Below are 15,396 nucleotides of genomic sequence, written 5' to 3'. Positions count from 1 at the left end.
GGGGGAATGGACATGTCTGTTACAGTTGCATAATCGGATGGGGTGCACAGGGCTGGGCTGTTTTGTGCCGGGTTTCCACTTTTGGGCCTTTGTGAGGTTGCCATTGCATTTTGCTTAGGATGTGAAGGTGCATTGTGGGTGGTGTAGTGCCTTTGTGATTCCTTGCAGGGGTGGGTGGCTGTGTAAAGGGGAAGGGATGTGGGCCTGTTAGTGGGTTTGTGGGCATGCAGGGTGACTGGATGTAGTGATTGTGGCCTGGGTGGGGTAATGGTCCTGGTGGATGTTGGTAGGGCGGGGTGGTGCATGCATTACAGGTGTGGTGGATAAGGGGTAATTGTAGATGACTTACCTCAGTCCATTCCTCCAGTGAGGCCCTCAGGGTGTAGGATGGCCAGTACCATTTCCTTCTAGTCAGTGTAGTCGGGTGGTGTTGGTGGAGGTCCTCCCCCAGTCTTCCGGACTGCAATGTTGTGCCGGGATGCCATGGACCTCACCTTCCCGCGCAGGTCGTTCCATCTCTAGTGGACGTCGCCCCTCGTGCGTGGATGGTGTCCCACTGCATTGACCTTGTTGACAATGGTCTGCCATAACTCCATCTTCCTGGCAATGGGTGTGTGCTGAACCTGTGCCCCGAATAATTGTGGCTCGACCTTCAGTATCTCGTCCACCAGGGTCCTTAGCTCCCTTTTGTGGGTGTTTGGGGGGTGCCATGGTGTGTCACGGTGTCTTTTCCTCGGGATCTGCATGCTGCTGAACAAGAAGGCCCACCTTCCGGCGTCACCAACTCAGAAAGCTTTAATAGCAAAGAGTTATGATGAAGCCAGGTGGGGGGAAGGGAATTAGGGTAGAGAACAGCTGGGAGATATCTGAAAAGGAAAAGGTTAGAACAAACATGCATATACTCATTAATGACAATCTAATCCACCATTAGAGCCTTAGCATACATGCATCTCCATAACACCAGATTGAAACTCTTTGTGATTGGGTAATAGCCCCTTCTGTAAATCACAACACCAGAATGAACTGAGACCTCCGAGTCCCAAGAGGACCAGAGTTTTAGATCACGGACACTCTCTTAAATATCAATCATAGAACCACTTATGCATTGATAATATCAATCATAGAACCACTTATGCATTGATAAAACTCTAAACATTAGATCTCAGTTATAGAAGACTCGTAAACATTTAAAGAGGTCTTTTCACATAATATAAAACACCTTAATATGTATCTCACATTTCAAGCTTCCTAAAACAATGAAAGTGTGATTTCTTTATCTTTGAAACCCTTTTTCGATAAATGTTCTCCTGTACATGAAAAGCGCTTTAAGTATTGAGCCAAGGGCGCTTTACTTTCTGTGAACTGAAGTGCTTTCAAATATTGTGGCCAAAGCGCCTTTTTTCTCCTCTGGAACTGAAGCGCTATGCCAATGTGCGTTTATTCCTTTTGATTGGAGCGCTATGTCAATGCGCGTTATTATTGTGAACTGAATCGCTTTATCAATAGCGCGTTGCTGCCATGAATTGAAGCTCTTTTACTTGAGCGCGTTGTTGCCAGGAACTGAAGCGTTTTACTGAGCGCGTGGCTGCCGTGAATTGAAGCGCTTTACTGAGCGTGTTGCTGCCGTGAACTGAAGCGCTTTATTGAGCGTGTTGCTGCCGTGAACTGAAGCGCTTTACTGAGCGTGCGGCTGCCGTGAACTGAAGCGCTTTACTGAGCGCATTGCTGTCATGAACTGAAGCGCTTTATTGAGCGCGTTGCTGCCGTGAACTGAAGCGCTTTTACTGAGCGCGTGGCTGCCGTGAACTGAAGCACTTTACTAAGCGAGTTGCTGCCGTGAACTGAAGCGCTTTACTGAGCGGGTGGCTGCCGTGAACTGAAGCGGTTTACTGAGCGCGTTGCTGCCGTGAACTGAAGCGCTTTACTGAGCGCGTGGCTGCCGTGAACTGAAGCGCTTTACTGAGCGCGTGGCTGCCGTGAACTAAAGCGCTTTACTGAGCGTGTTGCTGCCATGCACGGAAGCGCTAAAATCAAATGGCCTAAAACGCCATGCTCGTTAGGCTAGGGGAATGCTGAAAGTTAGGGAGAAACAACTCCCTTCTGACTTGGGCTCTTCACAACCTTACCGCCCACAAGTACGACCTACTCGTGTCTGAATATCAAATGGAATAACAGGAACCTTCGAGTTTCTACCAAGCTGCCTTTGAAGAAATTCTGCTTTGCTCCAGAGGAAGGTCCCTTGAGGTCTGACCTCATCGAAGTCTTCAAATAGTGAGCCACGAGGTTGGGTGTGGCTGGGCTTTATAGGCCAGCCACACCCCAAGATGGCTGCTGCCTCTAAAAACATGGGAAATGTAGTCCCTTCATAGAATAGCACTGATAAGTGCATCTTGACCACCAATGGCCTGAACCTGCAGCTATGTGAGCTTTACCACAGGGCAAACGATGCTGCTGGCCATTCTTGGAACAAGTGGGGATGACCAGTGGTGCGCATAAAGCGCTGCAAATCTGCACAGCGGACCTTCGGGTGGAACCTGGACCACGCACAGACTTGATCCTGACAGGTGTGTGTTGTGATTGGTGGGTTGTGTGGATCTAGGTGAGGGTGCTTTTGTTTGGTTGGGTGTGTGATTCGTGTGTTGTGGTATTCAGTGTCTGCTTGTGGAGTTCTCAATCTCAGTTATCCTAATGACGTTGCAGAGGATTGTGGGGTGCTTTATAGTGTTATGGATGTGTGTCAGGTGTGTGGGTTTCAAACTTGCCAATGTGTGCAGTTCTTACTGTTGGATTCCATTGCTGGCCGTGGCGGTCTGTACCGCCAATGGTCATTCGACTTCCACTGACCGCTGTGGTGATTTGTGCATCATTATTTGGAGGGCAGGGAGTTTGTGTGCTCGGCTGTGGCGGGGTGAGATGTCCTGCATTTCCACCGACAAGGTCCTGGCGGTGACTGGTGGCTGTGACTTTTTTGATGGATTCAGATTTTTGTACCTTTATGTGGCGGGTATCTGGTCACCGCCAATGGCGAGATTCTGTTCAGCATCACGGCGGGAAACGGGGTTTACCGCCATGTTCATAATGACCGCCTTAGTCTGTGAGCCTCTACTCGCCCCATCTGGCACAGAAAGACTGTCTGGTAATGTTGTGTCACCAGCAGAGGTTGGCACGCATGAGTGAAAGGGTAATACATACACTCAGCATCACCCAGGATGCTGTGCATTTCCATAGTCTGTAGGTCCATTATCCTAGTTGCTTTCCGATAACCTTAGGGTCTGCTTTGGGCTGTTGATGGTGAAAGTTCCTCAAGTGAAGCCAGTAGTACGCCAAAGGCTTACATCGCCAGTGCAGTCATACTGTTAACATCAGATCGAGTTCAGCTGCAAGTATACGTGCCACCCTCAATCTGTGGAGCTATCAGGTTGGAAGTCTCAGGTGCCTACCATCATAAAATGCTTCAAAAGATTTTTCTCTTGCTATCGTTGGACTGCGAGCATATTGCAAGCAGAACCCTAATCACATCCTGCTTGGATTACGCCAACGCTCTGTACTTGGAACTACCGTAGTATCTCCTGCAAAAGCTACACGTTATCCAAAACACTATAGCCCATCTCATTTTTGGATGTCCGCGAATAACCCATTCCGAACTATTGCTACACAAACTGCATTGGCTCCCTATTAAGCAGCACATTCAATTGAAAGTTTGCGCAATTTGTAAGGGTTTGCTGTATATTCTCCAGGCTTAATCATCAATAGGTGGCAGAGAAATATCCTCAGCGAGAACTGTGAGACCATCCCTAGCAAACTTCCTATTTTACGGGGAATTAAGAAAAAAGGATGGGGTGGCCGAACTCTTATGCAGCTCTGAGGCCACACAATTCCCTTCCTGCTGCTTTAGTATTTTACCCCTCCTTTTTCTCATTCTGCCCGCATTCCAAGCCCTGCTATTTTTCAGGCTTTGGAAGTTAAAGTGAACTGATTACTTCAAATGCAGGGGACTGCTGTTGTCTTTTTAACTTTTTTAATGCCTTTCAAAATTGTACTAAATTGTTGTTTTGTATCGTGACTGCACTGTAATTTTAGCTGCTAATACCATACTAGACGTTTTCAACTTTTAATTTTGTTTGTTGATCTCTTCTTGAGATTACATATAAATAAAAAATATTATGAAATGAAAAAGTGAAGAAGGGATCCAGAGAAATCTTCAGAAAAAAAGAAGAATGCAGGTATAAGTGTACGAGAGGAGAAAAGCCAAACCATTCTGTTGTGTCAATGGAACATGGTGATGGCTCACACAATGAGGCCTTGATATATGAGTCTGAGCTCTGCCTGATCACTAGCATTAAGTGATGAATCATCACTGTAGAGAGATGGACATACATCAAGGATTTTCCTCATATTTAAACATGCTCAATGGTATCTTTGAGGCCTTTTCTTGGGCTTCAGGGAGGTCAGGGGTACCTGTCCTCATTTACGACTTATGCTCTTGTCCACAATACAAATGCACTCCAGCTAGATGACAAAGTAGTCCCTTTTGTCCCTTTGATGTCACATGGTAGTGAAGTTGAGGAGCCAAAGCGTGCACCTGACGGTGGAGTGACAATTTCCACAATAGAAACTAGTGATAAGGTCAATGTCCAATCACTTTTTTACTTTAAAAAGATAAGAACTTTAATCACAGAGAATAATATACTACACATGGAATTAAAATACAGAAACAGAACAGAAATCCCTTCTAGCACCTAAGCACTAGAATTTCATATTGACATTGGGTCATGTGGTCCATGTTATTGTACAGTAAACAGTTTGTGCTGCCCGATGGACCTCATGGCACTCCTTAAGCCAAATCTAGTAGTTATTTTAGCAAAAGACACAAAGACTTCATAGGATTACAGTGCTGCTCTTTAAAGACTAACTTAATGGTTCTGGAGTTTCTATTGCAGTGATTTCGGTTAGGTGATGTGTTAGAACGTGCCCATAAATGTTTTGAGGTACCCACTATGAAGTCTCAAAACATGGCAGCAGGTTTTCTTATCTAGTCACGTCAGCACAGCAGTGGCTCCACTGTCTTGCCAAGTGCTAAACCTAGACTGGTTAGGTGAGTAGTAAGGTGCGACGTTCTGCACTAAAGCTTTCTTTTCCCCTGAACTGATGTACAGCTCTCCCTTGGATACAGAGTCAAACGACAAGCAACATACTAGCAGGAGAGCCCACTACTTTGTACTTCCCTGATGACTAGGCCTGGTCAATCAGATGATCTGCATCTTTCTGATTTCCAGGGGTCTCTTCAGACCTGATAGAGCATATCCTATATGTGCTCCCCTCATATCTAGGTCATTTAGCACTGATACTCCTTCTGAGTCAATCTAAGCTAGCTGGGGTGAAGTGCATATTGACCTTAGACACGAGGTCAGATCGAGATGAAAGCAGGGGTATTTTCACCCAATTAGGGGAACTGTAGTTACTTCAAAGGTTAGTGGGCCTATCCCCTTACCACAGAAACCAGTGGTTTCTGGATGGGGACAGAGATTGTGTATACATAGGTTTTCAGGTGCAGGGTGGGTTTTGAAAAGCCTTGCATGAAGTAGGTCACTCCTTTTGAGGGACATATGCATGTGTAGTCCAATATGCTTCACCATCCATTCGTTTAGGCACACGTGAAATCACACATACAAGCCAACATCCTCACACACATATGTCCTGTCCCAGACATAATGGAAGCAAGGGGCCCTAGTTATGAAGGATTGCGTAGCCTTTACATGGAGGCAGTCGGCAAGCCTTCCCCCAAGAGTGTATAGGCAAATAGTTGTGTCCATGAATATTTACTGTACTCCCAGCGACATAAAGCCTGGGTTGGAGGGATAGTGGTCACCATCACCAAATGGAGTGCACTCTTACTGGCCCCTCAACACCAGAGTCTAGTTTGATAACTCATAATCAGTAAATAGGAGAACCTTCAATCGTTTTGCAAGATTGTCACTCACTGGAGGCAATGTACATGGATGTGAAGAAGCTACACAGTCTAGGTGGCATAGCTTCGAAAAGCCATGGGAAGGGCTTTTGTCACTACAGTAATACTACTGCTGAGTCACAGAAGAGAAGGGCACAAACATGTAGAACTAGCTGGAAGAGAACTCTAAGGGCCTCATTACGACTTCGTTGGACCCGTCCGCCGAACTTCAGACGGGGAGGTTGTCGCCTTACTAGCTACCTCCCCGCTAGCCCTATTACGACTTTCCCACTGGGCTGATGGGCAGAAACCAAGGTTTCCATTGGTCAGCCCAGCGGGAAGGTGGTAGCAGCATTGTCTCTGACTCGTAATCGAGCCAGCCGCAATGCTGCCATTCGTAGGGGGCATCAGCACCCTGGGTAATGTGCAATGTGTGTTACAAGGGTGCTTGGCAGGGGTGCCCCCTGCACTTGTTCTCTGCCAGCCTATTCATGGAAGTGAAAGCACCCCGAAAAGGCTGGCAGAGAACCAGGTCGGAATCAGCAGGGCGGAGGTGACTTCAGCGCCGTACTGGCTTATTACGACCTGCACCTACATCAGCCCATCGGAAACATTGTTCCTGGTGAAGACGTGGTCGTTTGACGATCTGACCACCAAGCTAGAGGTGGACATGATCGCCACCGCGAGTCTGGCTGTCTGTTGACGCCAGACTCGTAATGAGGCCCTACATCTGAGCACCTTACCTTGGACAACTCAGTCAGTGACTCCAATCTCCTTTCTCCCAGTTCTGAGTTCCTTTGTCCTTATCCCAGCTCCATCTTTCATCCCTCAGTTGCCTCTGTTGCTGATTCACTGTTCACGTCTCTTGCTAGGTCACTTCACTCTCACCATTGTCGCAACTTCAGATCCTGAAAAACTCACAATGCCTATGGACTCAATGCTGTGGTTTGCTAACAAATTAACTGAAAGTTGTAAGCTCATTACATACTCACATATTTGAAGTGTTGATGCTGACACCCAGTGGTTGAATATGCATCTGCGTATGTGTAGAAATATCACTGCTGGTGAACAAAATATGTCTAAAAAGATTGTCTCCTACTTTCACCAGATGCATGGTCCACTTTCATCAATAAAGCGCACCATTGCTTGCATGCTTATATCATATCCATCCAGTACAGTTCCCTGAGGACTCCTGACCTAACCTCAGATCCCATCATGTATTACCTCCTACTAAGATTCCCATTACCCTCACCCCTTCACCCCTTGGACTATCCCTAATCCATTGTAACTTGGCTGTGTACTTAACCCACCCCTGCCCTGCATGAAATGTGCATAGCTCTAGACAGCACGATACTTGCATGTGCATGCTGGAATCTGTGTGCCCGGCTATCATACATAACATTTAGGCCTGTGGGTTCCATTTTGGAAAGATAGGGCCTGGAGTGGCTTTGAGGAGTGAGGACTGCAATCCCCAGACAGGAGATGTGTATTGCTAACATTCCTGAGGGCTGGGTTGGGAGCACACACTAAAGGAAAGGGACTACAAACCATCCTCACACTCTGCAGTCAGATGCATCCTCAATCTCCCATGCATAACACACATCACACCACACCTCAGGGAACTTCAATGGTTCCCGATACACAAACTTGCAGTCAGACTCCTCACGCACACATTTGAGGCCCTACATAACCCAGGCCCTCACTTGTTCCACTAACCACCCAGATATCAACACTCTGCTGGACTTCTGCTTGGACACATTCCACGAATACAGATTCGGAGGCAGAGCCTTCTCATACATCATACCTAAAGTGCTGAACAACCTCCCAATACACATCAGAGCATCCTCCTCTCTTCTTGAGAAGAGACCTGGCTTTTGATTAACTTTCAGCCCTAGGCTAGAGTAGGCACACACACCTGCTCACTGCCAGGATACCCTTGCACATGACAATGTGCTCTACAAACACACATAACATAAATGAACACATAAGAGGGAAAAGAAGGAATATCGTGACAGAAAGGGTTAATTAGAGAGGAGTAGGAGGACCATGAGTGACACAAAGTGGAGAAGATGAAAAAGAACTGTGATAGATGGATGAAGTAAGATGAAAGAGTAGTCTGAGGAAGTAGGATGATTCACCTGGATGGAGCAGGAGAATGAGCAAAGTTTGTGATGGAGTAGAGTGATGGGTAGGCTTGTACTGAAAGGCAACTGAAAGCAACATGCCTGTCACAATTTAGGACAACAGTTCCGATTTGATTCACTCAGATATACATTCCCTCTTTGTTCCCTTAAAATACATTCTGCTCAAGAAACTGACAACCAAATATTGTTTGCAAAATAGACACCCAATGAGAAGCCTAGTTGCTAACCTTAGGAGCTGTACACCTGTGCACAGTGGGCAGTTAGGAGTAGAAAGGGGCCAACATTTGATGTTTGGTTGGTCCTTCTGGGATTGCTAACTTCGACTGCTCTTCTAATTGTTATCTCTCTTTTTAGTGTAAATGTACAGGAGTCCGTACTATGCACAAGGTTAAAATGTTGCATAGTTCCTTACTTGGCCCCCAGGTATTTATTGATCTTGTAATCCAATGCCTCGATCCTGCCACTATTCAAATGTTGAGAGCTACGAGGGAAGAAGATGTCCAGGGCAGATGGAGTGTAAGGCTCCATTACGCACAGCTGCGCACACACACAAGTACACTTTCACAGGCTTGTATGGTAGCATATTAGGTGCTTTGGACAAAATATGCAATAAAAAATATTGGGATACAGAAATATTGTGTCAAGACTAATGGGATGTCAAAAATATTGTTGAAAGGAATATCGAAGGTAAGAATATCGTTTTAAGTGTTAATTTTAATATTGTTGAAAAAATACCGTATGAAAAATTACTGTTGTAATGTAATGTAATGTGGATTTGTAGTGCATTGTTTGTCACCTGTGAGGATACCTGGGTGCTGATACATAATATATACACAATATTGTTTTTATGTATTATTTTATGAGTATTTTTCTGATGGGTTTATTTTACTTGTTTCTTAATTTTTTGTTAGTATGTTTTATAAATTATTTTAGTTATTTGTCTAAAAAACTTGTTTTTAATTCTAGGAATGTGTATAATAAATGTATATGTAATTATGTTATAGGAGTAGGATGTTGGGTGTTTAGGGAAGAAGGGTAAATATTAAAATGTGTAGATATTTATTTGATTTTATGTAAATGTTTTATATTTATGCATTTCTTTAAATTATGTTTTTTTATGTATAATTATAAGTAAATGTTAAAATATCCACTTTCTTATTTAAATAAGCATTATTAATATTAACTGTGTGCATTTTATATAAATGTTTAACATTATTTAAAAAATACATTTACATTTGTATATGTAATAACATGAACATTTAAGTAGTTACATGTTGTATTGGTTAATGTAATTATTCACTTTTGTTATTTGTAATTTTTTAAAGATATTAAATTGATGACTGTTGTTAGACTTGGCATTATTGGCATGGTCTCCCCTATCTTTGTGCCTCTACTTCCCAGATTGTTTCTGTGCTCTGGACTCTGTTTTTTGCTCTTTTGTTTGCTCTGGACACTTTACCATTGCTGACCAGTGCTAAAGTGTATGTGTTCCCTATATAAATGATATGTGTACATTGGCTTATCCATGATTGGCATATTTGATTTACTGGTAAGTCCCTAGTAAAGTGGACTAGAGGTGCCCAGGGCCTGTAAATCAAATGCTACTAGTGGACCTGCAGTACTGGTTGTGCCACCCACATTAGTAGCCCTGTAAACATGGCTCAGACCTGCCACTGCAGTGTCTGTGAGTGCAGTTTTAAAGTGCCAATTTGACTTGGCAAGTGTACCTACCTGCCAGGACTAAACCTTCCCTTTTTATACATGTACGGCACCCCTAAGGTAGGCCCTAGTATCCCAATGGGCAGGGTGAAGTGTATGTTAAAGGGGTGACATGTACTTTTGTGTTTTACATGTCCTGACAGTGACATTCTGCCAAATTCGTTTTTCACTGTTGTAAGGCTTATCTCTCTCATAGGTTAACATGGGGGCTGCCTTTAAATATGATTAAAGCGCAGATTCCCTTTGGGAGCAGATAAACATGTGGAGTTTGAGGTCTCTGTAATCTCAATTTAAAAATACATATTTTACTGAAGTTCTTTTAGATTGTGTGTTTGAAAATGCCACTTTTAGAAAGTAGGCATTTTCTTGCTTAAACAATTCTGTAGCTCTGCTTGTTTATGGATTCCCTGTCTGGGTCAGTTTGACAGTTGGGCTGTTTGCACCTCTCCTGTAGACAGTGACACAAAGGGAGCTGGGGTGTAGCCTGCATATCCTGATGGGCCAGCGGGGCTGAGGGGAGGGGAGGAAAGGTCTCTTACACCTGAAAGGGCTGTGCCTGCCCTCACACAATGCAGTCTTCAACCCCCTGGTGTGTGTCTGGGGCTTGGCCTGGGCAAGGCAGAATCTGGAAAACAACAGAGACTTCTCTTTGAAGTAGGCATACTTCAAAAGCAGAAAGGGGTATAAGAAGAACACCCAAACCCCCTGAAAAATCAAGAGGAACCTCTGCCAAGGAGAAGAGCTGGAGAAGCTGGAGGAGGAGTATGGCCCCTTTGCCTGTGACTGTGCTTCGCTAGGTTGGCCTGCAGTAGCTGCTTCTACCTGAGAGAGGACAAAGACTGACTTTTGTGTAACCCACTGGTGAAGTATCTCCAAGGGCTTGAAACTGAGCTTGCCTCCTGTTGTTAAAGTCTCAGGGACAGCAAAATCTTCTTTCTGCCAGCACTTGGGCTTTCTGCTGAGAGTCCTACCTGCCAAATGGTGCCCTAACCTGTCTCTGGGCCCTAGAAAGGTGCAGCTGGTGGAAAAGGTCAGAAATCCACACAAAGACAGCCGTGCAGGGAAACTTGCGACGCACCGCCTGCTTACTGGCTCAAAAATTACTCATGACCAGCCTCACGGCTAAAATCGACACTCCACCTGCATCGTGGCTGGGAGATCGATGTAACCTGGCTGGAGAAACGATGCGCAACACCCGCAGCTGCTGCTGTTAACGACGCAAGACCCCACACAGCGCGGCTTCTTGACACCGTGCGACCAGAGTTCAATGCAACATCACTGGGCGTGGAAATACAACACAAAGCCTGCCCAGACCTGAGGTGCCCGTCCGGATCGATGCATCGCTCTCTTGCAGGAGGAGGAACGACAAACATTCACGCTTGCGAGTGAGAAATCGACGCATCGCTTGCCTTTTTCGATGCACTCTCACCCATGCAGCTTTATTTTGACACTACCCAGGTACTTTTGTACGCTAACAACGTTCTCACTGTTTTCTAAAGGATTTAAAACTCTTTTGCTTTTTAAATTCATAATTTGACTTGGGTATAATGGATTTTTGTCATTTTAGTCTTGTTTTGTTTAGATAAATATTATCTATTCTTTCTAAACCTGTGTTGTGTCATTTTGTAGTGTTTTCACTGAGCTACTGTGTGTGTTGGTACAACTACTTTACACCTTGCTTCTGAAGTAAAGCCTGCCTGCTCGTGCCAAGGTACCAAGGGGGTGAGCGGGATTTAACTGAGGGTGATTCTCCTTTACCCTGACTAGAGTGAGGGACCTTGCTTGGACAGGGGGTAACCTGACTGCCAACCAAAGACCCCACTTCAAAAAACTGTATTCTCAAAATGAAATATCAAACATAATATATATGTTTGGTTTTAATTTGGAAATGGGGGTTACTTTGAATTTATTATAGGTAAAAAATGTATATAACATTACAAAAATATTATATTTCATATTTTCATATATTTCATGTTATATTCTATTTATAAATATCAATTGTATGTTTAACTTTTTGTTTTGGCAATGTAATAAGTATGTATGAAGTTAAATGTATATATACAACTTCATATTCATATTGATATTTCATATGTAGTATTCTGTAAAATGTTTTTATTATTACTAATAAAATATAATATAGTTTAAATTGCTGGAAAATAGCTTATTATGGATGTAATTCATATGTTTATTTGTGTGATTTTAAATGATTATATTTTACATTTATTTAAAATCCTAACAACGTTCTCACTGTTTTCTAAAGGATTTAAGACTCTTTTGCTTTTTAAATTCATAATTTGAATTGTGTATAATGGATTTTTGTCGTTTTAGTCTTGGTTTCTTTAGATAAATATTTTCTATTTTTTCTAAACCTGTTATGTGTCATTTTGTAGGGTTTTCACTGAGTTACTGTGTGTGTTGGTACAACTACTTTACACCTTGCTTCTGAAGTTAAGCCTGCCTTCTCGTGCCAAGGTACCAAGGGGGTGAGCGGGAGTTAACTGAGGGTGATTCTTCTTTACCCTGACTAGAGTGAGGGACCTTGCTTGGACAGGGAGTAACCTGACTTCCAACCAAAGACCCCACTTCTAAACACGGTATTCTCAAAATTAAATATCAAACATAATATATATGTTTGGTTTTACTTTGGAAATGGGGGTTACTTTGAATTTATTATAGGTAATTTTTTTATATAACATTACAAAAATATTATATTTCATATGTTCCTGTTATATTCTATTTATAAATATGAATTTTATGTTTAACTTTTTGTTTTGACAATGTAATAAGTATGTATGAAGTTAAATGATTATATACAACTTCATATTCATATTGATATTTCATATGTAGTATTCTGTAAAAATGTTTTTATTATTACTAATAAAATATAATATAGTTTCAATTGTTGGAAAATAGCTTATTATGGATGTAATTCATATGTTTATTTGTGTGATTTTAAATGATTATATTTTACATTTATTTAAAATCCTTCATGCTTTATTTCATATGTAATTTTCAATGACTTTTTGATTTTATTAGTTTGCTTATGTACAGTTGTATTTTGATTTTTGATTTTGTTATAATATTATTTGTAACATATTATGAATTTCATGTTATTAAATAAAAATACATTTTTAATATGTTCATTTCTGATGTTAAATATGTAGCATTTTTTTATTTGGTAACAGTGTGCTATAAGTAATATTTTTATGTATTTTAAAAATAATTTTTTAATATCTTTGACTATGGAGAATGTATAGTTTATGTAACGCTTTTAGTGTCTACCACCTTCTCCAAAATGGTTTAGATTGGAGTGGGAATAGTAAATGTAACCCCTTTAGTTTGTAACACATTTTCAGAAATGATTTAGATTGGAGTGGACCTTGTAAATATACGTATTTAGTGCCCAACAACTTCCCGAAGTGGTTCAGATTGGAGTGGGAATAGTAAATGTAACCCTTTTAGTGACCGTTTGCACCTTTGTTAAAATGTGTGTTGTATGAAGTAGGAATATTTAATGTAATTAGTGTCCAAGATTTTACAAACATCCATTTACATAGGTGTTGGTTTTGTAATTTTCACATACAAAATTAATATTTATATATTTTATAATAAGGGTACATAACACAGCTTGTAATGTTTTATTAGATATTTATTTGCACTTATAAAAACATTTTCATAGTTGTATATGAACAATATTTTAATAACATTTTATTAATAAATAAAACATGTAAAATATGTTTAAACTATCTTGTGCATTGACTTTTTCTGTACTTGTTGCCATTGTGTAACCTTTATTTTTATACATGTATACAGTTGTTTCAAATACATTTTGTAAACAATTGTTTACTTAACTATTTAAGTATATTTTAAATTATACTATATGTTATAGTACTATGTATTTTAAACTTTACATTGTTTTCCATATTTTTATAACACTTTTTCACTTAATTTACATAATTTAAACATTTATTTCTTTTTTAGCTTACTCTACCATTTGTAAATTAAATCCCTATTGTTTTCTTTTGGGTGATCCTCTTTTTTTTTAGTTTCATTTAGAACCCATTGCTTTATCGCTAACTTCAATTTTGTTATCTATTTGTCCCATTTTAGTGCATTGTCCTCTACGTACATCACAGGATGGTGCTGCTGTTCATCGGAATAGGCAAAACCTTTTCTAATGCTTTTTATAGTGTTTTGAGGTAAGGGGATGTAGGGCGAGCTTGTAAATTGTAGGTATAGTGTTTTGTTTTTGTTTTTGGTAGCCTTATTTGTAGTTTTGTAATGGTTTTCACTGGTGCTTTGGTCTAGGTTTAGATTGTCACACACTCACCTGATTCCAACTTTGGAGACACTGCTAGACTTGGGGCAGTGATAGAAACATCTAATAACAACCTTAATTCACCAGATGCCTCCGAGGGGAAAGGTGGTTGGGATAAAACAAGAAAAAGATGGTCTTGCATCCCCGGGTATGCTCTCCTTCCTTGTGATACTGCACAGGAGGATCTGTACTCCCTGGACCTTTGTGTGTGGATGTGGGTGACATGCACTAGAAACAACAAGAAGAGTAGTCCCTAACTGTTCTGAGCATATGATGTTTAAACAGTTATTTTCAACAATAACACATGCAGACTTCATTGTAAATAAGGGTTGAGAGCAGATACAAAATCAAAGGAAAACCAGACTTTTCTGCCACTCTGCAGAATGTCCAGTACAAAAGGTTCAATTTGAAATTCGAAAATCCCAACTGTTCGCTCCAAGTCTTTTTGAGTTCTTAATGCAAAAACTTGTCACAAATTAAAAAACATAAAGACCTACAGATCAGAGTCAAATCAAAGTTCGGAGCGCCCATGAAGTAAAGTGTTTGGAGCGTTAGGACTTTCTAAACTTAGGAACACAAAATGTCCATTTCCAAGAACAGGTTGTTCTCCTTGAAAGTACTGAGTCATAGATAATTCTCAAAGCTGAAATAAGGATTAGTGTGCACTAACCTGAGAATCAGTCCTTAACCTAGTCTTTGATTCTTCAACTGGAATCTGGAGAAAAGCTGAGGAGCAAGAAGCTACAAGAGAAGGTAAAACTGTAACTCTGGATGTGAAGATACTGGAGACGTCAACGGAGTCAGGATCACAGGAAGGCTGGGAAGACTGGAGTGCTGAAGGTTTGGGTGATTCAGAAGCTGAGAGCAAGGAAGATGCTTGCGCAGGACAGGAACGAGGCAAAGCACAGACTCCACTTTAGTGGTGGTTTATATACCTGATGGGAAGACTGTTCCAGAAGGGGTACGTAGGTCACATGGAAGAGAGAAAACATGTGTTAACCTAACAGATGTGACGTTTGCAGATACAGGTACAATAGATGGTTGGAATCAATTAACCAACTGCCGGAACCAAGAGCAAAAGCATTAGAGTCAATAGGCCACACCAGTTGGCGACAATAACCAAAGCAAGTGAAAAAATCTGCCTCAGTGGTTACATGCAGTAGGTAATGACGGATGAAGCTAATAAACTAGGAAACATGTCATACTCTTACAAGAGTGTATCCAGGTGGAGCAACGGTACAGGGCGTTCAAAGGGGAATGAGCTCTGG

General features: G+C 41.7%; 1 long non-coding RNA gene across 1 annotated transcript in view; it reads right to left on the bottom strand.

The window, feature by feature from the left end:
• The window catches only part of LOC138288609 (uncharacterized), a 60,976-nt gene extending 45,965 nt beyond the window's left edge, over positions 1 to 15,011 (bottom strand). The window contains exon 1 of the long non-coding RNA XR_011202486.1: positions 14,799 to 15,011. This is a non-coding gene — a long non-coding RNA (uncharacterized lncRNA). The remainder of the gene's footprint in view (positions 1 to 14,798) is intronic.
• Between the last annotated feature and the right edge of the window lie 385 nt (positions 15,012 to 15,396).

Source organism: Pleurodeles waltl, chromosome 4_1, assembly GCF_031143425.1.
Source record: "Pleurodeles waltl isolate 20211129_DDA chromosome 4_1, aPleWal1.hap1.20221129, whole genome shotgun sequence".
NCBI lineage: Eukaryota > Metazoa > Chordata > Amphibia > Caudata > Salamandridae > Pleurodeles > Pleurodeles waltl.
Note: the sequence above shows the minus strand (reverse complement) of the source record. Positions and strands in the feature narration are given on the sequence as shown.